This window comes from Puma concolor, chromosome C2 (assembly GCF_028749965.1).
Source record: "Puma concolor isolate L17-30 chromosome C2, mPumCon1.1.hap2, whole genome shotgun sequence".
In the NCBI taxonomy this organism is placed as follows: Eukaryota; Metazoa; Chordata; class Mammalia; order Carnivora; family Felidae; genus Puma; species Puma concolor.
Genome location: NC_141675.1, coordinates 85,272,275 through 85,295,096, shown reverse-complemented (window position 1 = coordinate 85,295,096; position 22,822 = coordinate 85,272,275). Strand labels below are relative to the sequence as shown.

General features: G+C 49.0%; 1 long non-coding RNA gene across 1 annotated transcript in view; it reads left to right on the top strand.

Annotated features, from left to right (window-relative positions):
- Nucleotides 1-22,822, top strand: part of LOC147577372 (uncharacterized) — a 53,010-nt gene that overhangs the window by 10,780 nt on the left and 19,408 nt on the right. Inside the window, exon 2 of the long non-coding RNA XR_015240217.1 lies at nt 7,998-8,139. This is a non-coding gene — a long non-coding RNA (uncharacterized LOC147577372). The remainder of the gene's footprint in view (nt 1-7,997; nt 8,140-22,822) is intronic.

The following is a 22,822-nucleotide window of genomic DNA, read 5'->3' as shown; positions in this document are numbered from 1 at the left end:
ATGATAACTTTATTTAAGAACATGATCTTGGGCTGCCCAATCATTCATGTGACTACTAACTGATCCAGATGAACTTTACTGGAATGTAAATACTGTAGCTGGAAGGCAAGATCAAAACCATTCCCTGTACAGAAATGTTAATCTTTCTATTGCCAAGGGGAAACACAGCAGTTTAACATGTAAGGCGATTTCACGCATTTTTACATTAAGTAGAATCTTGTGTCCATTTTGTATGGTTGACTTTGTTTACAAGTAATAGGTAAAGGTCAAAGGTCCGCAGAATTGCCTGATGTTCCTGTTTGAATGTCAGGCCTACCATAGATGTTTGGAGAAATCACTGTTCTGACCACCATATCAGCTAATATTATGTCACCAGAGATTGAATGAAAGAACTACATTTCCAGTCGTGTGTGTGTGTGTGTGTGTGTGTGTGCGTGTGTGTGTGTGTGTGTGTGTGTGTGTGTGTGATGTGGTGTGGTGGTGGACTGGCGAGTCTCATAGGTTCATGCAAAATAGCAAGAGAGAAGGTTAAGCTTAACGAACACGCTGTAACAGATCATTTTTAATGAAACAACCTCCCTAGATTTCCTCTGTATATTACGAAATCAGAAAGAGTGAATCTTTTTTGACTTACAAGAGTGTTTATACTTTCCCCGGTACTAATGTCTTTGGGTCACATTTAGATGGAACACTTGGGGAAGCTGGCCTCTCTGCAGTCGATGCCAAATCGAGAGACTAATAGTACATAAAATAGCCTAGGGCCTTTCGGGATTCAGACGGCTCCAGGCTGTCCCCTAATCCAGACTTCCCTCCTTCAGATCAGATTTACCTAGAACCTTCTGGTTATTATAACACCCTTCTATCTCTACCTTCAAAGAAAAAAAAAACATAAAAAAAGAATTCAAGTTACAGCAAGTTCATTTCTAAAGGCACAATAGGGATGGATGAAATTGAAGTACTTCATTAGGTTCGATCAATAGTCAATCCTGGCTACACGTTCACCTGGGGAACCTCAGAAAAACACTGAAGCTGGGGCCACTGTTCAGACCAATTAAATCAGAATCCCTGGGGGTGTGGCCTGAGCATCTGTATTGTTAAAGCCTCCTCCAGAAGATTCTAATGTGCAGCCAGTGCTGAGAACCCCAGAGTTACGGAATTGAAACCAGGGAATTAGGAAAGTAGTGATTAATATCATGCCAAGCCCAATAACAAGCTGAAGAGTCTGAGCTTTAAGTTTAGATTTTTTAAATGTCTATTTATTTTTGAAAGAGAGAGAGAGGGGCGCCTGGGTGGCGCAGTCGGTTGAGCGTCCGACTTCAGCCAGGTCACGATCTCGCGGTCCGTGAGTTTGAGCCCCGCGTCAGGCTCTGGGCTGATGGCTCAGAGCCTGGAGCCTGTTTCTGATTCTGTGTCTCCCTCTCTCTCTGCCCCTCCCCCGTTCATGCTCTGTCTCTCTCTGTCCCAAAAATAAATAAAAACGTTGAAAAAAAAATTTAAAAGAGAGAGAGAGAGAGAGAGAGAAAGTGGGGGGAGGGGCAGAGAGAGAGAGAGGGAGACCCAGAATCCAAAACAGGCTCCAGGCTCCGCCGACCTGTCAGCACAGAGCCCAACTCGGGACTCGAACCCATGAACCTCGAGATCATGACCTGAGCTGAAGTCGGACGTGTAATAGACGGAGCCACCCAGGCGCCCCTGGAGCTTTTAATTTAGGACAAATCTCCGATGTCAGAGCTAGCTGGGACTGTAGGGATAACATCTCATGTTAGAGAGGGTGACTGAGGCTCAGGGGCTTATTTAAGGTTGGATGGCAAGATAAAAACCGGTTCTAGGAATCAGGGCTTTTCCCTGAGTGCCTCTCCCCCTAAAAGTTATATTGAAAATGAAGAGAAAAGATCAATGCCTCTGTATGTGCCTAACCATCCATTTACTTAGAACGATTTAAACATGAAGTGGTTTTCAGTGGTGGAAACCGCACAGCTTTGCAGCTCTCAGACCTGAGCGTCAGGCATCTAAAGGTTTCATCACTTATTTCCTGTTGCGTGTTCCCCCCTGAGCCTGTCTTCTCTGTAAAATAGAAGTTAAGACTAACTACTTCCCAACATTATCCCAAGCCCGATGATGAGTCGGGCATGTGCTTTGTGCCATGGTATGTGCTCAATTAAATGGTAATTACAATTGTTAGCTGCGTTAAAAAAAACACCTTGGTTCTTTGCATGAAATATCGTAATCTTGCAAAGGCTGGCTTTGGTTTCCATCTATTGAAAACATAGATCCCAACTGAAGCCTTCTTCTGAAGGAATGAATGGATATCCAATCTGTGTTTTCTTGTTTACGACGGAAAATATGCAACCCAAGGGAAACACAGGTGGTTAAACGGTTCGGTGCCTCTATTTTTATCATAGGCAGTGGGCTCTAAGCATTCACATGCAAATATTTTAAGTAATACTAACTTCAGGAAGACTAACTTTTCAAGGTTATGATGCTTCGGGTTTCCTAGGGCAAATTTAGGCGCTTCTCTTTCAGCTATTTATTGAAAAATAGCTTCAGATCCAATACAGACGTTATTCCAAAACCATTGGGGTGGGGGTTGGGAGGAAGCTCACAATTAGCGTTGAAAAGAAGCATTTCTTTTCACCTAGGGTCTTTTTGTTTCTCATTGCATCCCTCTTGTGTTGCAAAACTTAAATATCTTCCTTGGGAGAGGGAAGCCAGCTCCTCGGTTGCTTGCTTGGGAAATGGAGATGGGGGACAGAGACTGGGCAGGTCCCTGGAGAAGGTGGCGCCCCCGCCCCGCGCGTCCCCCAGCCCTGCCCCCACCCCGCCCGGGCGGGCGTGTGCGGACGTGTCTCGGGCGTGACCTCGGAGCAGCTGCGCCACCGCTCAGCCCCGCGGCGGGAGAAACCCGAGCTCCCAACAAAACAGTTCCATCTTTGGCAAGCCCTCTGGTATTTAAGGCGCTGCCGGTGGGGAAAGATGCCGCGTGCCTGAGACGCTCTGGGAACTCACGAGCTTTGCTGCCCTGGTTTTACGTTTCTGAAGCGTCTGAACATCTGCAAGGGAACCTCCCGTGGGTGGCGGGGGGCCGGGGGCCGGGGGCCGGGGGGCGGGGCGAAAACAGAGAAGGCATCTTGGGAAGACTCGAGGGAGCCTGCTTCATCGTCAGCGTTGGGGGAGGAGGGAGAGGGGCGGGGGGGCGGCGCCTGGAGGTTTCTTTGGCTCTTTCTTTTCTTTTTCCCTTTTCTGCAGGTATCTGTGGGGTCCCCGAGGGTCCCCAAGGACGAGATCTCCCTCCCCCAAAGCTGAGACAAGTTTTCCTAATGCTGAACTGCCTCCACCTGCATCAGGTCCCGGGGTGCAAAGCTCGAGTTGCCAGAAAAATGATGGATTCTCTTCCGGGAAGAAGTTTGAGGCCACATAAAGTAACTAACGTTGTTTGCTTACTCTGTGCTAAGCATTTTAATGCAGCGATTCATTTATTCCTCACAACAACCCTATGAATCTTGTGAAATAGGAATTCTTACCATCCCTGCTTTGTAACAGACCGCAGAAGGTGAGCAGAGAGGTTCAGCAACTTGCTCAGGGTCACCCAGCTGGTAAATGGTAGGGCCGGAGTTTAAATAATTGCCCCAGGGCCTGTGCTAGTAACAACCACTGTTCCCACCAGTTGAGAGATGCTGCTTCTAGAATGTCAACGAGGTGGAGCTCTGGAAAGTGTGGAAGTCAGGGCAAGTCAGGACCTTCCTAAATGTTCTGATTTGGTCAGAAAGAGCTGGGGACAAACGGGCTGGTGTATCCAGCCTCACTAGGAACCGTGTATGTGCTGGCTGTTTTGGACATGTGGTGGGTGGTTAACTCTGTCCTGTCACTCTCAGGGAGGGCTCCCTGGCAGTTGGGCTTACCAGAAAGGGATAGTGGCAGGAGGTGGGGATCGTGGTCGGTCTGCTACCGAGTGTGAGTCTGAAAGGAGAAGACAGAGGTTTGAGAGGACATGCCAGGGCCTCGCCTGAGAGTCAGGGAGTGGGGTCAGTCCCACCTTCACTGCCCCAGGAAGTATGCCAGGCACTTGCAGGCCTCCTGCTCTGAAGTCTGGAAGGCCAGTTCATTGATAGCAAGGTTGGCCAGACTGTCAAAGAGTGAGAAGCTGTGCCCCATCCGGGACATCCCTCTCCTGGTATGGAGGCATGGGGAGTGGAATGAGCCATTAGAGGTTGCTCCTGGGGAGAGGGCAATGAAAACGCCAAGGTTCTTGGACAATTTGGGGACTCGTTTCTCTGGGGGTGTGGAAAAGAGCTAAATGCACCACCTTCCCTGTGCACATGCTTTGCCAGGTTCACTTTGCACTGATTTAAATGTCTCTCTAGGCTAACCCTTGCTTGCGGGTTCCACTACCTTTGTGCAAACAGCCCCTACGGTGCCACTTTATGCCCAGCACATTTGCCTTCAGTCAGGCAGGAAGCGCCTTTTCCCCATGACCCCTACCCCTGGAACCTATCGATACAACGAGGGGCCTGACACTGGGCAACTTACAGGAGGTGCCTCCCCACCCACCATCAAAGGACCTTGATAAGGGCACAGAGCAGTCCTGGGGCTATACCTGGGTCCCCTGGACTGTATCTGGGCCTTCCCAGGCCAACCCACAGAGTACAGTACTCCTTCAGACGGACAAGCCAGCGTGGTGGGACATGCATCGCTTTTGTGTGTTCCTTTGTGGCTCTGCCGCTGACTTGCTGTGTGACCTTGGTCAAGTCACTTAACTTTCCTGTGCTTTCGTCTTGTCATCAGCAAAATGGTGATATGCTAATAACCACTTCAGAAGGTTGTTATAAGAATTAAAGTGAGTTCATGCATGCGAAATGTCTGGCACATGGTTAAGTGCTTAATAAATATGGGCTTCTGCTTTGACTGCAACTCTGATTCTCATGCAGCTCTAGGCAGCTTGCTTGACCTCTCTGGATCTCATTGTCCTCATGTGTAAGACTGGTATAATACTATCTGTTTTATTGGATTGTTGTGAGAATTAAACAGTGTTAATTACTATTGTAAAGTTTGCAGTAGATGACTATTCTTTATGTGCTGCTTTAGCCTAGTTTATCGGCCAGGGGATGGCTTGATTTTCAACTATGAAGAAGTTTCTCATAAGAGCTTCAAACTAGTGACCATAGCCGGCGAGGGTGCTTGGACACTTTGCTTAACCTCAGCCACGTCCCTTTTCCCAGCTGTAAAATAGTATGATAATAACCACCCCCTAGGAATCTCAAGGATATTACAAGGGGAAAATACACAATAATATACAAAGCACTTTGAGCTCCTCTGAAGAGAGACGCACATAAATGGAAGGCGGTGTTCTAAGGTGGAGTAATCACGGGTTTCTCTCCCCTCTTTTTATTTAATTAGGAGAAAACTAGTCATTAAGAAGCCTGGTCTTGTTAAAACTGTGGCCTGGGAAATTGTTCTCTTGGCACCTCATCAGGACTTGTGACATGGCAAGTTTCTGCAAAATGTGGGCAGCAGGGGACCTTCCCGCAGGCTCAGTGACAGGTCTGCAGATTGTGAGGAATTTGCTGTCTGAGGGCCATGGCCTGAGGTGGCTGACGCAGAGCCGGCTTCCCGGTCTCCTGCTCCCCCAGGTCAGCAAGCAGACTGCCCAGCTCAGTCGCGTCACACCCCAGGGTGGCGGAGGGCGGGGGTGGGGTGGGTGTGGGGGCTGAAGCCACCTTATCTGCACGTTTCAGCTTGCCACAGACCGGGACCCAAGGTCTTCCACCATGGGTCCTCTTGGCTCCACTGGGGTGACCTCAGGGCTCTTGAAAGCACCTTCTGTTTGACCTTTTCTCTCTAACTCGGTACACGGATGAAGAAATCTGCCTACTCTCCTTCAAATGGGTCATAGGAGAGTAGGCGCTTGGGTCCTACATTTGCCCTGCACTGTGCCTCTCTTCCTGAAGCAGCCCCCCCCCCCCCCAGCCCCTTGCTGGAAAGACTCCCTCCTCCCTGCAAGTCCCAAGCCACCCTTTCTCTTGGATTCTCCTGAAAGGCCGCCTCTGCCGGGAAGCCTTCCACAGTCTGTCCAGTCACTGTTGCCCTCTTCCCCTTCTAGACTCTATTCGGTGTGGTGTGGCTTTTGTGTTCGTCCCTGACTCTGGTAGAAGGAAGGGGAGGAAAGTGAGCTGGGGAGAGAAGGACGCCCAGCCAGATGTCACAGCCAGATTTACTAGCACAATGACTTGTGCTGTTTTCCCTGGCAGCATTGACAAAGACAGCAGGAGGTTTTCTGGAAAACCCTGAGATGGGCAGTTCTTTTAAAGATTATGCATTATTTTAAACATGCAGAAAAGATAATGGGCACTCATGTATCCACCCCTCAGATTGCCAGATGTTAATGTGTCACCGCATTTGCCTTAAACATGTTCTTACACATGCTTTAAAAGAAGTGAAACTTGGGGCGCCTGGGTGGCGCAGTCGGTTAAGCGTCCGACTTCAGCCAGGTCACGATCTCGCGGTCCGTGAGTTCGAGCCCCGCGTCGGGCTCTGGGCTGATGGCTCAGAGCCTGGAGCCTGTTTCCGATTCTGTGTCTCCCTCTCTCTCTGCTCCTCCCCCGTTCATGCTCTGTCTCTCTCTGTCCCAAAAATAAATAAACGTTGAAAAAAAAAATTTAAAAAAAAAAATAAAAGAAGTGAAACTTTTAGAGATAGCCAAGGCCCTCCTTCTCCACTGGGTCGCCATTTTCCCTCCCTCCTTGGGGTCGCCACTGCCCTTCATCATTTCATAAGAGGCCCTTCACCTGCCTCTGCCGATGGATTTAGGTGACCAGTAAACTGCTGAATTGTAGTATGTAAAACGTGAACTCCTATCTGCATCCCTTCCTTGCACACATTACCGATACCCAGGAAATCCTCTTGACCCAGCCTTCCCCCAGTCTCCACTGCCACCATGGGTCCAAGCCATCGTTATCTCGCACCTGGACCATTTGTTCCCTAGGACAGCCCTAGACATTTTAGAGTCTTAGTGGGATCATGTTACCCCTTTGCTCAAATCCCACTAATGGCTCCTGATGTAACTCAGAGTAAAAGTCGAAGTCCTTGTGGCCCACAAGGCCCCCTATGTGATATCTGCCCCCACTCCCCCGCCTCTCTGACCTCACCTCCACTGAGCCTGCTTCCCTCTCCCTCTCTCTGGTCCAGCCATGCCGTGTGGCTCACTTTTCCTCAGATGCACCAACCTGGCCTTGCCCTGCATTCTCTCTGGCCACTACGCTCTTTTTCCAGATACCCACCTGGTGGAACCTCTCAGGTTCTTCAGTTCTTTGCTAACATTTTACTTCCTAAAGGAAGACAACCTGAAACACCCTAGTTAAAAATGCAACCAATGGCACGCCTGGGGGGCTCAGTCGGTTAAATGTCTGACTCTTGATTTCGGCTCAGGTCGTGACCTCACAGTTTGTGAGTTTCAGCCCCAGGTCGGGGCTCTGTGCCCAAGGAGACTACTTGGGATTCTCTCTCTCCCTCTCTCTCTGCCCCTCCCACACATGCTTTCTCTTGCTTTCAAACTAAATAAATAAACGAACATTTTAAGAAAATCATAAACATAATAAAAACGCAACCTCTTCCCTGCCGATACTTCTCTTACCCTGTTGGAATTTCTCTTTGTCCATAGCACTCACTTGCTGGCAAATTGTATACTTACTTATTACATTTATTATGTATTCCCTATCTTTTCCTGCTAGAATGTAAGCTCCATGAGAGTAGAATTTTTGTCTATTTTTGCTCACTGATGTTTCCTTAATCCCTGCAACAGTACCCAGCACGTAGGTGCCCCATATTTGGTGGATGATTGAATGAATGAATGAATGAATGAATGAATATAAACTGTCTTCCTGGAGAGGGGTCAGAACTTTCATCAGATTTTCAAAAATGCCTGTGACACACAAAAAAGGATAGGAACCACTGACATAGTAAATCATCAACAAGTTTACTGGAAATTTTTGCTTGCCAGGTAGACTGCCTAATGAAGCAGAAGGTCATGAGAAAGTCATTTTCCTTCTCTGACTTGCGTCTCCCTGGAGAACTACTGCCGGTAGCTACTGGGACCTCCTTCCCTAGGACTGGCACTGAGTGTCCCTGGATCCAGCCCCGAATGAGGTAGGGAGCCAGGGATGCCTTGATGGAGAGTGTGGGCAAGGGCTTTGGCAGTGGGCAGGTTCCAGAGAAGCTGTAACTTTCTTTACTCCTTCTGTGTCTGGGGGCAGAGGCTGGATGTGGCCAAAGCGTCCTGAGCTTCCTTGGGTGAGCTAGGCAAGATGCCCAGACCAACAGGAGTTCTTCCTGCCTTGTAGGCTCAAGTCTAGGCAAGGAGCAAGCTCAGGAAATCACGTAAGAGCCCCAACACGGGGAGACCAGACGTCTGCCTTTGATGCAGAGAGAGATAATAGGTGAGTGGGGGGAACCTGGAAAGCAAAAAGATACCAAAGGCCATCTGGAGGTGATAGTGGGAGTGAATTGGAGGTGAGTCAGCCAGCTCTCAGGGGAGTTAAAAGACAAGTGGGTAATTGTGGGTGCAGCCGGCGGGTCACACAGAGAAAATGAGGAACAAGTGGTTAATTGGGCCCACAAGCCCAGGATCCCGCCTGTAATTAGCAAATTGCAGGGCTTTGATATTTGCTTTGGTAACAACCTATGTAGTAAATTGCAGGGAGGAAAACTGCACCCCCAACCTGGGAGGTGACCCTGTGTCTGTATTCCCCAAACCATTGTCTCACAAACACTCGTAGGCAGTACACCCATGAGTGCAATCCCAGCATCGGGGTGAGGGGGCCTTGCACCTTTCTGAAGGCTGACAGCAGCCTGTGACACTTTCTGTGTTCCCCTTTACTCCTGGTTTAAGTTTTGGCCAACTCAGAGGTGGAGTTGAGGCCTCATTCCCTGGTATGGGCTCCCACCATTCACACACTGTTTCCAATGTTCTCTTGAGCCACACAGCCCCTACTGTAGAGTTCCTCTAGCCAGAGATATGACCTAGGAGTGGCTATGGGGAATTCCAATGTGAGTGTCATAGGATTGTCTGGGGAGAGACAAGAGAGCCCTGTTGCAGTGTTGTTGAAATCTGTCCATGAGGATGGCCTGTGCTGGTCCCTGATCAGAGATTGGCCTTCACAGATTTCATATCTGTGTTTATCTTTGCAAGCTTCTGAGACGTTCTAACCAGAGTGAAGACCAGAAGTATAGGAAAATTGCTTTGGGATTGTCATGGTAAAACCTTAGGAATTGCCACAGATGCAGAGAGACCAGTGAACACATGCATGGAAAGAGTACTATGCAAAAGTGTCAGGAGACCTGGGTTTGAGTTTGGATTCTCTACTCACTCTTTGTTGGGTCTTATCTAGTCACTTAAACACTTATACATCATCTTTGTCAGTTACTGGTCTGTTTTTATTGACTTATTTTTTCTCTTGGTTATGGGTGAACATTTTCTTGCTTCTTTATATGTCTAATAATTTTTTATTATGTGGTAGACATTGTGTAGCTATGTTGTTAAGCATTTGGACTTTGCTATCTTCTTTTAAAGGTGTTAGACTTTGTTTTGGCAGGCAGTTAATTTATTCAGGAAATAGTTTGATCCCTTTGAGTCCTGTCTTTAAGCTTTGTTATGGAGGGTCCAGAGTAACCGTCACTCGAAGAATAGTTCAGCCACTTTACTCAGGTGTAACTCCTCTAGGCTCTCCATTGAATGCCCCAGGTGTTGCCACAGACTCTCCACTTTGGTCGGTACACAACCATTTCCACACCTTGAGAGAGCTTTGGGTTGTTCAGCTTACCACTATTTTCTGGTCATTTCTTTTGCTTGGTCTTCTTGAATTTCACTTTATACACCCATGACCTAATACGCAGCAGACTCAAGAGGATATCTCTGCAGATTTGTGATGTTCTTTTCTGTGTATCTCTTCTCCTTTCTGGAATTGATCCTCAACTCCTAGCCACCTCAGTCTTCTCAAGTCTCTGGACTCTGTCTCCCCTGCTTAGCAAGGCTGCTAGACTATGTTTGTGATTTCCAGATGGAAATTGCCTCCCAGCATAAATCCAGAGTTACTTTAAGGCTCAGCTCATTGATCTTTTCTCTTGGGAATTACAGTTTTACACTGCTTATTTCCCAGTGTCTTAAAGTGGTTGTAATTCTATCAAGACTAGAAGTTGAAGTCTTCTCAAGTTAATAAAACTGCAGTTTCCCCGAAGTGTAGAAACAGAACATGCTGATATTTGCTTTGAAAGTTAGTTATGATAATTAAAATATGTAAGAGATCGGAAAGCATATATAATAATGCATAAAATAAGCAATGAAGCATAAAATAAGAACACTTAACCAATACTAGTTTCACCTTCTTTTTTCTTTGACATCAATAGTATAAATGGATTTAGCATTTTCATGAAATTGTAGAATTCTAGATCTGCAAGGGATTTGCTGCAAAAAGATGAGTTGGTCCAAATGCCCCATTTTACAGATGAACAGATAGAGGTTTAGTGAGGAGAAGTGATTTTTCCCAAGACCTTATGACCCGTTAGTAGAAGAAAGACTGGAACTCAGGTGTCCTAGGTTTGAGTCCATGGGGCATCCATTCATTCAGATCATTTATTGAATATTTACTAAGTTCAGAGCACTGAACTAACTGCTTTATTGCCTCTATATAATGTCCTGGTTTGCAGAAATGTTTAAGAATTGATTTGGGACCTTTATAGTAGATTCGGTAAATCAGCGTATGATTGTGGGCTTCTCAAGAGTGGATGGATCTGAATGGCGTTAACTGGAGCAGCCTCCATTGTCTAATGCAAAATGCTTTGGACATTCTAAATGCTTCCAGCATGTAGCTCCCTTGAGATATGCCGTTGTAGTGCTTCAGACATATGAACATGTTAGGTAATTACTGTAGCTTTATGGCTCCATCAACCGTGGTTATAGGGCAACTAAGGATTTGCTCTTCATTCAGCCATTCTAGAGACTCAATGCAGAAATGGATGAGAAAACTTTACAGAAAGTGATCAGGATGTTGCCAGATGTGAAAAAAAGAGCACCATATATGGTGTCAGGAGGCCTGCATCCTAGACCTAGACTTGTTACTTCTCTTTTCTGGGCCCTGATTTTCCTATCTATAAGTGAAGTGCAATAAACTGGGTGGCCTACAATGTGCATTCTAGCTTGGAGAGTCTTTATATCTGGAGCTCTATGCCGTGCTGTCCCTAGTTATACACATGATGTGGCTTAGGGGTGGTGGTGGGCAGGAGCTGAGTGTGGATGATGTGGAAAGGCATTCCAAACCAAAGGGGGAATGAGAATCGAGGTGATGAAATAGGGGTATGGCTAAAATGGAATTTGTGATCTGATCCACAGCTGGGATGTAGAGAGGAATTTGAGGACCCATGAGCAAGCGCCCTGGAACCCCTGTTTGAGAAACTCTGCATTAAAAGTTGAAAAGTGTCACTTGGTTTGTCCATCCAACATCAGAGATTGCCAACACAAGTGTAAATGATGCAGAGATTAAAAAAGAGAGGTAGGGGGGCGCCTGGGTGGCGCAGTCGGTTAAGCATCCGACTTCAGCCAGGTCACGATCTCGCGGTCCGTGAGTTCGAGCCCCGCGTCAGGCTCTGGGCTGATGGCTCAGAGCCTGGAGCCTGTTTCCGATTCTGTGTCTCCCTCTCTCTCTGCCCCTCCCCCGTTCATGCTCTGTCTCTCTCTGTCCCAAAAATAAATAAAAACGTGGAAAAAAAAAAATTAAAAAAAAAAAAAAAAAAAAAAAAAAAGAGAGGTAGGATTGATCAGAAGGTGGATATTCTTGCTGTCTTTCCTTAAGATCACCTCTTGGGGCCCCTGGGTGGCTCAGTCAGTTGAGCGTCCGACTTAGGCTCAGGTCATGATCTCACAGTTTGTGAGTTCGAGCCCTGCGTCGGGCTCTGTGCTGACAGCTCAGGGCCTGGAACCTGTTCAGATTCTGTGTCTCCCTCTCTCTCTGCCCCATCCCCACTCATGCTCTCTGTCTTAAAAATAAATAAAACATTAAAAAAAAATTAAATAAAAAAGATCACCTCTGACACAAAAATAGAAAATTTCAAAATATTACATAGAACTCCTCTCTTCTCCGAGAACAATGCTCAGAGTTTTGTAGCCTCTGGTTTGCAAACCAGTGGTGAAAGGGCAGAGTGGTAGGTAATATAGGACATGCTGATTAGGAGGAGATTCTAGCCACTTTGAATACCTGGCTTCAGGATTGGAAATTATTCTGTAAGTTGTGAGAGTGATTGAAACTTCACGGGCAAAAGACTTATCTGTTCAGCTCTGTGTTTCAGCTTTCTCTGGTTATGGGATGGAGGAGGGACTGGAGGGCGTAGAGACGGGACTGGCCGGGACACTGGCACAATAGCCCAGGTGACAAAGGATGAACGACAAAACAAGGAAGACCCTGACACAGGGCGAGTGATGGAAGGACTCTGAGAATGAAGAATAGTTGGGACCTGTCTGCTGACGGACCGGAGGTGAGGGAGGAGCCTGCATTGCTTCTGTGTGTTCACGCCACATAAGGGAGAGCATGGGGATTGCAGAGCCCCCCCTGCACCCCCCCCCCAAGCCTGAGCAGTGGTTCAAAGTCGTCAAATCTCAGTGTTCATTAAACTCATTTGGAATTTCTTCTATGGCAATAGAAGGATGAGTGCACGTGTTCCCTGGAGCTTTTGTAGGGACTGGTGGATTGGTATATATGAAAGCGCCTAGGATGTGTTAGCATGGGGTTCCCAGGTAATGTTAATTTCATCCATCCAGCTATTTATTCAAATCCATGCAAATTCGGAAGGAAATAATTAGTCCCTTCAGGACCGTGTCAAACATTTCAAATTCATTTCGGGTGAAGAGATGACGGCTGAGGTGTCTCTGTGGGGTCAGCCCACTCCTGGTCACTGGGCTGGGCCACAGCTCAAGGCCCGAAACTTGTTTCTGGCAGCATCAGGTCCCTTTCTTTCCCTTCCTTTCATTGCCACCCTCCCTCCCCCCGCCCCAGGCAGTCTACTTCTAGGTCTCTAGTGTAGAAAATGACAGAAAGAAAGTCAAAAAGAAAGAAAGGCAGGAAGGAAGGAAGGGAGGAAGCAAAGAAAGGAAGAAGGAAAACGAGCATTAAATTGATGAGTTTATTTTCTGTTGGCGTCTTCTGAGGACACACCCCTGCCAGGCATGGATCCACAGATGTGTAAGAGATCGTGCCAATTCTCTTCTCCAGGACTGGACAGGAGCACCCGGATCGAAGCCCACAGGGTGGCCTTGCCTGGGGGGAGGCATCCGGCCCTGCTGACGGGGCCCCATGGAGCCTCACCTCAGCTACAGATCCTTCATGTGTGAGCAACACCAGGCCCTCTTCCTCGGTCTCCTGCTTGATTTGCACCTCGCTCAAATCATCCAAATCCTCTCCACTGGCCTGTCTTTTTCTCAGCTCCAGAGGACCAGTGTCCTGGAGCAGGTGAGACCCCTCACTCAGCTCTTTAGTCATGACTGCAGCGCCAGGGGCAGAGCTGCTTGCTGGCTGGGTAAAGCCAGAAGGAGGGAGCACTGTCAGGAGAGCAGGGATTTTGGCAGGAGCACAATGAGGAGAGTGGGGAGCACCATCAGGAGAGCTGAGATTTCAGCCATGCCAGTTCTCCCCTTTCCCAGTCTCCTCTCTGTCTGTGACCCAGGTCACATATCCTCTGGCAAAGTGACTGCAGCTACACTCTCGGAGTCAGAGAAAGCCTGCAGGCTCTGACTTCCTTTCTTTGCTTCCAACCTAAACTGGACGTTCCACTTTTACACACCGACCGTTGAGCGGGCTGCGTCTAAGTCCTTTCCCCTCAATCTGCTGTGGCTGCTTTGACAAGGAGGATGGCAGAAGTGACCCCTAGATTCCCAAACTGGGTCATAAAAAAGCCATGTAGCTTCCGCCGTATGCGCTGGAGACTTCGCTCTCTGATCCACAGTCCCCGCTGAGCCCAGCCTTCTGACCCACCCACGAGCCTGCCATGCGAGTCAACCTAACTCACACCCTTCAGAGCAGCCCGCCTGCCGGCTGAATGCCTCCGAAGAGCTGCGGCTGGTGCCATGTGGAACAGAGCGGCTTGGCCAAGCCCCGCCTGAATTCCCGACTCATAAAAATCATGACTCATGAGATCTCATGAAATGGTAGTTTTAATCTACTGAATTTTAGGATGGTTTGATATACAGCAATAGACAACCAGAATCCTGGACATCGATGGCAGAAACCTTGCTGATGGCTGTTGACAAATTTAGGCCGATTTCATGTGATTTACCTCATCCGTCTGCTCCTGACCATGAGAATTCCCTTTTGCTTAAAACGTGGATCGAGTTACCTCTTCGCGGAGCCAAAACCTCACCTGGGTTCGTGGACGGCTCCGAGGCACAGCAGAACTTGCAAGCTTCCGGGGTCTGGTTTGGTTGTCAGTAAGCGCCCGCATCCAGCCACACACCCCTGCTTATGCCAACAAATGGCTGCATATGCTTCCTTCATCCTAATGATGTGCAAAACTTGTCACAAATTGCAAGTGTGGCTGCAAAAGCCATTTTTTTGTGGATCCGCATAAGCGATGTGGAGACAACATTCGACTAGCATCTCTACATTCAGAAAGGGTATCTTCCTATTTGTTGGTCTGCACCTACCTTCACATGTGGAGTATGGGATTTTCACACGGCTGGTCACTGTCATTTCTGTCCTTAGTTCACAAGGAGAGCTGGAAGAGGGACATTTTAAAATGAATAGGAAGTTGGTGAGAACTGAGGGGGACCAAATCATCGGCCCATTTGTCAGCCTTGATTTGGAGAAAGTTCCCCGTTTCCTGAGTGGGGTGAGCGTAGGGGTAGGGGTGTGCCATGTCCCCGTGATCAAGTGGCGTGCTTGTGTTGTTCTTCTCCCAGGATCTGGACGGGACCGGCGTGAACTTGCAGTCAGAAGTGTGTGGGCTCAGGCCTGGGATATATCATATGCTCGCTTGCTATGTGACCTTAGATGAGTTATTTAATCTCTTTGAGTCTTAGTTTTCGTATTAGTCAAAAGGATACAGTTTTAGGGGCGCCTGGGTAGGGGTGGCTCATTGGGTTAAGCATCTGACTCTTCATTTCGGCTCAGGTCATGATCTCACGGTTGTGGGATCCATGGAGCCCTGTGCTGGCTCTGTGCTGAGCGTGAAGCCTGCTTCAGACTCACTCTTTCCCTCCCTCCCCCCACCGCCCGCCCCTCCTTTGCCAGCACACTCTCTCTCTCTCTCTTAAAAAAAAAAAAAATTAAAAAGGATACAATTTTAACCAATTTCACAGGAAATAAGAGGCTCTTAGTTTGGGTTTTGCTAGAAGCAGACCCTGGGACAACAAACGGCCTATTGGGGAGGAGGAGGGAGCACAGGTGGAGGTATGGACAGGGCCACAAAGGAAGGAAGCCAACCAGTAAAGCGCCTGTCATTCAGCCAGCTATCACTGTGGGCACCTGCAGCTTAATCCCCCAGAGACACTGCTGGAAGAGGCCCGGGGAAATCGAGATGGTTGGTCACCCTCACTCATCTGCCAAAGTATTAAATACGGATGTTGTTTGTAACGAGAAAACGAGAAGGAAGAGCTCCATAGATCTTCAAGGTGCCGAGGAGAAAGTTTCTAGATGTGTCTCCAAAGTCAAGTTTCTTGGAAACTTGCAGAGAAAGTTGCAGTGGAGGGAAATTTGAGCCAGGAGACCCAGAGTCCCATTTATGAACTCTACACGGTGTGGCTTTGGAAATTACTGGAACCTCTCTGAGCCTCAGTTTACTCACCTGAGAAATGATAGCCCATCCTGTCTTGCTCACAGGGCCTGAGGCTGGAATCAGGCAACATAATGGAATTGGAACGTTTATGTATTTGCGGACACTCAGCACATCTGATGCAGGGTGCCTCAGAGCCACAGTCACCATAGAATACTATACGTTTAGGTCATCTTGATGAGTAAGTGGGAGGTCAGCCCCGTGGGAATATCCAACATCTCTTCACACGACTGTAGTACCTTGTAGGAGAGTCATGGGATCCTGTTAACTGATAGACAAGGCACGACTGCCCTGGAAACTGAGAACACATCCATCCTTTCAGAAGGTCTCCAAGGCACAAGATTTGTCCCCAGAAACCCAGAGGAAGCGATATCCTGATGAAAAGGAAATATCCAAGTCATCGTAACTCTTATAGCCCAAGACTCTGTAATGACCTGCTTGCTTCCTTCCACTGCCTCTCTCCTACCTTGCTCCTGTGGCCTGGGTCAGCTGCCTAGAAACCTGGCCTCTGCTGTCACCTGCAGCCTCTCCCCTTCCCCCTCCATTCAGGGCACGGTGGCCTTTTTTTTATTATTTTAGTGTCATACATCAGCCGTGCTTGCTGGTGCTGACCTCTGCTGTGGTCTCAACTCAATGTCAAGACTTGGCCCTGGACCTGGTATCTCCCACCTGCCTTTTCCAGAATCAGGTCTATAGATGTGAAGCCTTGGAAGTTGGGGCGTCATGACTTGGGCTCCAATAGATTTCTTTCTTTTTTTAAAAAATATTTTAATGTTTATTTATTTTTGAAAGAGAGAGCATGAGCAGGGGAGGGGCAGAGAGAGAGAGGGAGACACAGAATCTGAAGCAGGTTCCAGGTTCTGAGCTGTCAGCACAGAGCCCGACGCGGGGCTCGAACTCACAAACTGTGAGATCATGACCTGTGCCAAAGTCGGACGCCTAACCGACTGAGCCACCCAGGTGCCCCGGGCTTTAATAGATTTCTGTGTGCCAAGCCTCCTCTTTCGGGGGGCTCCAGGGATTGGCTGCTAAAGGACATAGAGAGAAGGTTTGCATGACTCTTCTGTAGCACATTATGGGGCTTCCAGATTAGTGGCTTTCAAACTTCAGCATGCTGAAGAACTTAGGGCACATATTAAAATCATGTGGTTTCTGGGTCCAGTCCCCCAGAGTTTCTGATTCAATACACTGTAAGAATCTGGTTTTTTAAATGTTTATTTATTGAGAGAGAGAGGGAGGGAGGGAGGGAGGGAGGGAGGGAGAATGAGTGGGATAGGGGCAGAGAGAGGAGTGAATCCCAAGCAGGCTCTGAGCTGTCAGCACAGAGCCCCACGCGGGGCTCGAACTCATGAACCACGAGATCATGACCTGAGCTGAAATCGAGAGTTGGATGTTCAGCTGACTGAGCCACCTAGGTGCCCCCAAAGCATAATATTTTATTTATACTCAATAAATTATATGCATGTGTTGAACGGAGTACTCACAAGCATTGTAATACCAGATTCTTCAAATATATGTCTCTTTATTCCCTCATAGATATCAATAAAGCAACTGAGGAAAAAATAACAATGGAAAAGGAGAAAAAATATGAATGTTGCCTTCCTTTAATTCTAGGGTCCTTAATCTGCATTTCTTAAGGAGGTTCTGAATATTTTCAATTCATTACCAAATTTTCTTTTATTATTTAATGCAACATATTGTACCCATTTTGTAGAAGGACAGTTTGGCCAAATTCCTTGGCTTAAAAGAGCCCCATAACCGTGCATTATTCTACCATTTCAAAGCATTTGTACATGTCTCCTTACGTGACCTTCCCAGGAAACTGTGTTGTAGGTAGTAACATTATCTCTATGTCACTGGGGAGGGGATCCAGGCTTGCAGGGGTCATGGGAGCTGCTCCAGGTCACAGAGTGAATAAGTGATGACATCAGGGCCCTACGGGCTGCTCCGGCTCCTGATCTCACCCTCTTCTCAATACCTCCAGCTGCCTCTCAAAGAGACAGCGGCACAACGGAGACCGGAACCAAGGGACCCTGATTGCTGGGGAAGCAAATGGTTTTTCCAGACCCGTGGACACCTCTGCTCCCAAGATTTAAGATCCGTCGTGACAGGTTGCTAGATCCGCCCATCACATCACCTTCCAAGCAGGGAAAAATGAAAAGGGGCCAACTCCTGATGGTTCCTTTAGGACTTTCTGGATGAAACAAGGACAGATGGCGACTTAATTTAAAAGAAATGGAGGGAAAAATAGGAGATAAAAGTGACAAATGGACATAGATGTGTTTCCATAGACGTGGTCGCCTGGCTGCATACCTGCCTTCTGTTTAGCTCTGTCTGTGTCTGGCACCTTTGTCTCACCCCCTCCGGGGCACCCAGGGAGGTGAGGCAGTGAGCACGGACAGCTGGTGGAATTTATGGGACCTGTGTGGCCCCTCTTCCCACCCTCGTGGTAGGAAGGGGAAGCATGATCCATTTCCTCCTGGGTAAACATTTTCACAGGAAGCATTTATCAAATGTCAGCAGGGGCAGTGGAGGGGTCTGGGATCCGTCAGACAGGATCCGCTTCGCTCCTGCCCTCCCAGGCAAAGGCTGTGGGTTTTCTGCTGCACATTCCTGGCCTCTCTGTCTCGTGTCCCATCTTCTCTCAACCGGCCGAGCCAAGGGAGACGAGGACAGACCCCAGAACACCCAAGTCCACTCCATCCTTTTTAATAAACAGGGCTTCTGTCAGGCTGGGCACATGTAAACATAGCTGAGTGCCCAGATCCTTCCAGAAGAAAGGCTGATGAGGAAATGTCTGGAACAGCAAGTAAAGCTCCATTACTCCTTGTGTGTAGGACTCTGCTGGTCTTGGAGTCTGAAACCATCCCCCCTCCTCTGGGGGACCCATGACTCGTGTACTTGACTCTTTTCAGGCTGGGGAAGGCTGGCCAGGCAGGACCGATGCCGGGGGTGGCGCTCTCCTGGATTCTCGGGCTGCACCCCCCTCCTGCCAATGCAGAGCAGAGCACCTTCCCTCAGCACGCCTGCTTTTCCCTCACAGTGCCCACAGCCTGGCATCTTTTCTTTGAGGCACAGTATAAAGTAGGAACGCCAGACGGACCTGAATCTCCTCTCTGCTGCCTGTCAAGTGTGTGACCTCAGGCAAGTCACTTCACCTCCCCGTGTCCAGTTTCCTCAGCTGTCATGTCTTTTCAAACATCTCCTGGGCACCGTCTCCGTCCTAGGCCCTGTGCTAGTGCTGGATGGATTTGCCGTGGGGACTGAAGGAGACGATTCAGTAAAACACGTAGTAAGTTGTCGGGGAATAAGTATTCCCAGTTGTTGGTGAATATGGTTATTCTCACTGCCATCTCTTCTGTTTGTCCCTGGAGAAGAGTCGAATCCAAAAGGCTGTTTCAGCCTTCCATCCCTCTGACCCTCTCACGCTGCCACATAGGCCCTCTTGCCCCTTCAAGTGGGTCCAGGCTGCTGCCTTCCCAGACTTCTGCGTGGAGCCACAGTCCCCCTGTAGGTCCGTCATTCAACAAAGTTGCAGCAGCTGGTGGGGGGTGGTTTCTGGGGGTGGCAGGCAGGCTGTATAACCGACTGCAGCTAAATCAAAGATAGAAAGAAGTGAGACTCTGGAAGACTCAGAGTAGCATTCCTTCAGGTGAAGAAGAGGGTATTTCCAGCTTGGGGTCTGAAGAAAGCCTTGGAGAAGCTTCATGGAGGAGGTGGTGCTCGGGCCGTGCTATGAAGAAGGGGGAGGATTCGGTGGGTCCTGTGCAAATAGGAAGAAGGGCCACGTGTGAGCTGTGAGGCCTGTTGAAACGCAAAGGAAACCACTTTAGGCCAGAAGTGTGCAGCCCTTGGTTTCTGGGCTGTCAAATTAATTGTGCAGACGTTTCAAGACTTCCATCATACTGTCAATGACACTTGGACCATTTTCTCACGTGCCATGTGTTGTTTGAATTTCACGAAAATAGGGTGAATCAGACAGAGCAAGAGTGATTATACCTGCTTTCCGGATGAGGAAATTGTGACCCAGGGAGGTCAAGGGATTCGACTGAGTCCACGAAGGTGGCCAGTGGGAATGTGGCTCCTTGGTTCCAAGTCCAGAGCACTTTCTGTGGCAAAATGCTGCTCCCCCTCTCTTCCCCAGCCCCACACCCTCAGGCTGGTAAAGCTGGTCCTTGGAGCCCAATGAGCTTTGAGCTCAACCCTTGGCCTTGGCTGATGCTGCATGAACTTGCCAGGACTCTGCAGTAGCATCGTTGGAGATCCCTTGCTCCTATCAAATGGCTTCTAAGCCATCTTCCATAAGCATATCTTACTCAGGGGAGCCTTTCTAGAGCCTAGGACTGATGGTGTTGTACCCTTGCTTACAGACCTTCAGTATCTAGCCTGCCTCTTTAGGCCCGGCCCAAACTCCTTTACCTGTTCTTCTCTGTCCTTCTGGACCCATCCTGCCCTTGGGGCCTCCCCAGTCTTCTTCCTTGCCGACTTCCCTTGGGCTTCCTGTGCCTGAGACACCGAGTTTCTTGCAGTTCCCCAAATGTCCCAAACTCTCCCCTCACTGTTCTGTGCCTACATTGGCCCTGCAGCTCAGACCCACCACTTAAGTAGCTGTGAATTGAGAGCAAGCTCCTAACTTCACTGGGCCTCAGCTTCATTGTCTGTAAAATGGGGATGATAATAGGACCCATCTTGTGAGGTTGATGTGTAGACTCATCGGCCTAAAACATGTAATGATGAGCCCAAGTGCTGGGACACGGTAGGTGCTTAGTCAATGTTGTCACTGTTCGCAGTGCAGGAACGACTCTCCCTGACTGGAAATTTCCCTGGCATGTTCTCTCAGTTCCCTTCTCCTGTGGCCCTTCTGGAAAGCCTACCCTCATTGCCTGAGGCGAGTGCCTCTTGCCCTCTCTCCTGTGCTCCTCACACTGTAATGATCTGCCTCAGTAGGCCTCCTCACCGAGCTGCTTGAGGGCAAGGTTTTGCCATTTTCTAGAGCCAGGGCCATGTCTGGGTCGCTGTGGTGCCTACCATGCCCAGCACCATGCCCTGTCATGGTCTTAGTATGAGTCTGTGGAAGGAGTTAATGGCATGCAGAGCTGGCTTGTAGGGGGCACAGTCATGGGTGTGTTGTGTGAGTGACCTCTGATACCTCTCTCTGTCTTTGTTTCCTGAGAAATAGAATGGATGACTGGCCTTCCTGGTCTTAGGGAGTCCCAAAGATCGCAGTACCGATGACCACACAGGCACAACTCGGGGAGGCGTGACAACATTTGGAAAGGAAACCCTTAGTTAATGTCCTATCACAAAATGTCAGCATTTGAACCAGAGTGGACATACAGGGACCTTAGAGAGCTCCCTGACAGGGCCTTCATGGGCCCCAGCTCCTTCCATTTGGTATTCTTTTTCTTAAAGATGCCTCCCCCCACTCCCCCACCCCAAATTGCACAAGCTTCAAGGACTCCCAAATCCCAGTGGCTCCTAGCCTTAATCCTTCCCCAGCAAGCTTCCTTGTCTTGTCTGCCTCTGGGACTCTGAGTCAGGAAGGACGACCCTGTCACACTGCCCCCTCCTGGCTTCCCCACCATCACCTGTGCCTGGAGGGCAGCTGTAGGGGGTCGCCCAGATCCATACAGAACACCTCCCATCACCCTCACCCACTCTTCCTCCCCAGGGGTTTGTCAGGTCCCTTGAGCCACCCTGTTGGTGTGGCTCTGAACCCTGCCACATCCCTCCCCATGCATCTCCCTCCCACACTCCGCTTTGGGCCAGCCTCCTCGCGTGAAGGCCTGCTTGGACTTTGCGCGTTCAAGCCTCTCCCTTCCAAGGGCATGGCCTCCAGCTCCATAAACCACAGCTACGGTAAACAGCTTCTGCCCCGAACTTGCACTGTAGGCCCCTGGGTCAGAAAGGCCAGCCGGTCCTTTGACCAGTTTCCATGTGTGAGAAGAGGGGTGATATTCAACACATTCAAACCATTTCCTTAGGGAGGAAATGCCATTTACATAAATAGGCTATTTGAAGGCTACCTATGCACACCCTGCTGGGCCCAGTTCTCAGTCCTGGTTGCCCTTCTCAATCACTCAGGGAGCTGATGCCTGGAGCCTACTCCAGGGATTTTTTTTTTTTTAATTTTAATTTTTTTTAACGTTTTATTTATTTCTGAGAGTGAGAGAGAGAGAGAGAGCGTGAGCAAGGGAGGGGCAGACAGAGACAGAGACAGAATCTGAAGCAGGCTTCCGGCTCTGAGCTGTCAGCACAGAGCCCGACGTGGGGCTTGAACTCATGAACCGTGAGATCATGACCTGAGCCGAAGTCGGATGCTCAACTGACTGAGCCACCCAGGCGTCCCGAGAGAGGTTCGGTTTCAGTTGGTGTGGGAGGTAGCCTTGGTGTAAGGACATTTTACAGCTCCCCAGATGAATCTAATGTGTGGCCAAGACCTAGGACCCTGGCTTCAGGGAACGCATTCTGTGGAAGGCGAAGGCAGAGGAAAAGGAAGAGTGAGGGTTGGAGCAAAACGGGTTTTAGTGTGAGTAACATAACAAGCCTGATGACTCTGCCTCCCAGATTTGACCTGAGGAGATACAACCCTGCCTTCCCCTCCTCCAGCCCCCCAAAGTGGAGGGGGGCCCAAAACTCTGGGTGGGTGGGTGAGGGTCTCTCTGGCTCAGCCCAACCCCCACCCTCTAGGAGGAGAAGAGTTTTAGTTTTAGGGCAGAAGCTCCCCTAACTTTTAGGGGAGCAGGGAAAGCCCTAGCCCTGAATCAGAGGTCATGGACTTGCAGGGCGCTCGAATCAGAGGTTCGGTGTTCGAATTTCCAGCCGCACCCCCTCAGCCACCATACACCTGCCCCCTCCTCCTGTCTCCTCTGCTCCAGGGATCGAACCATCATTGTCTTGGTTGTTTAGACTCCAAAATCCACTCGCCCTGGTCTCTGCTTCTATTTTCTCCACATTCAGTTGGTCACCCCGTTCAGTGCACTCATCCGCGGATCGTTCCCTAAACTGCCCTCCCTTT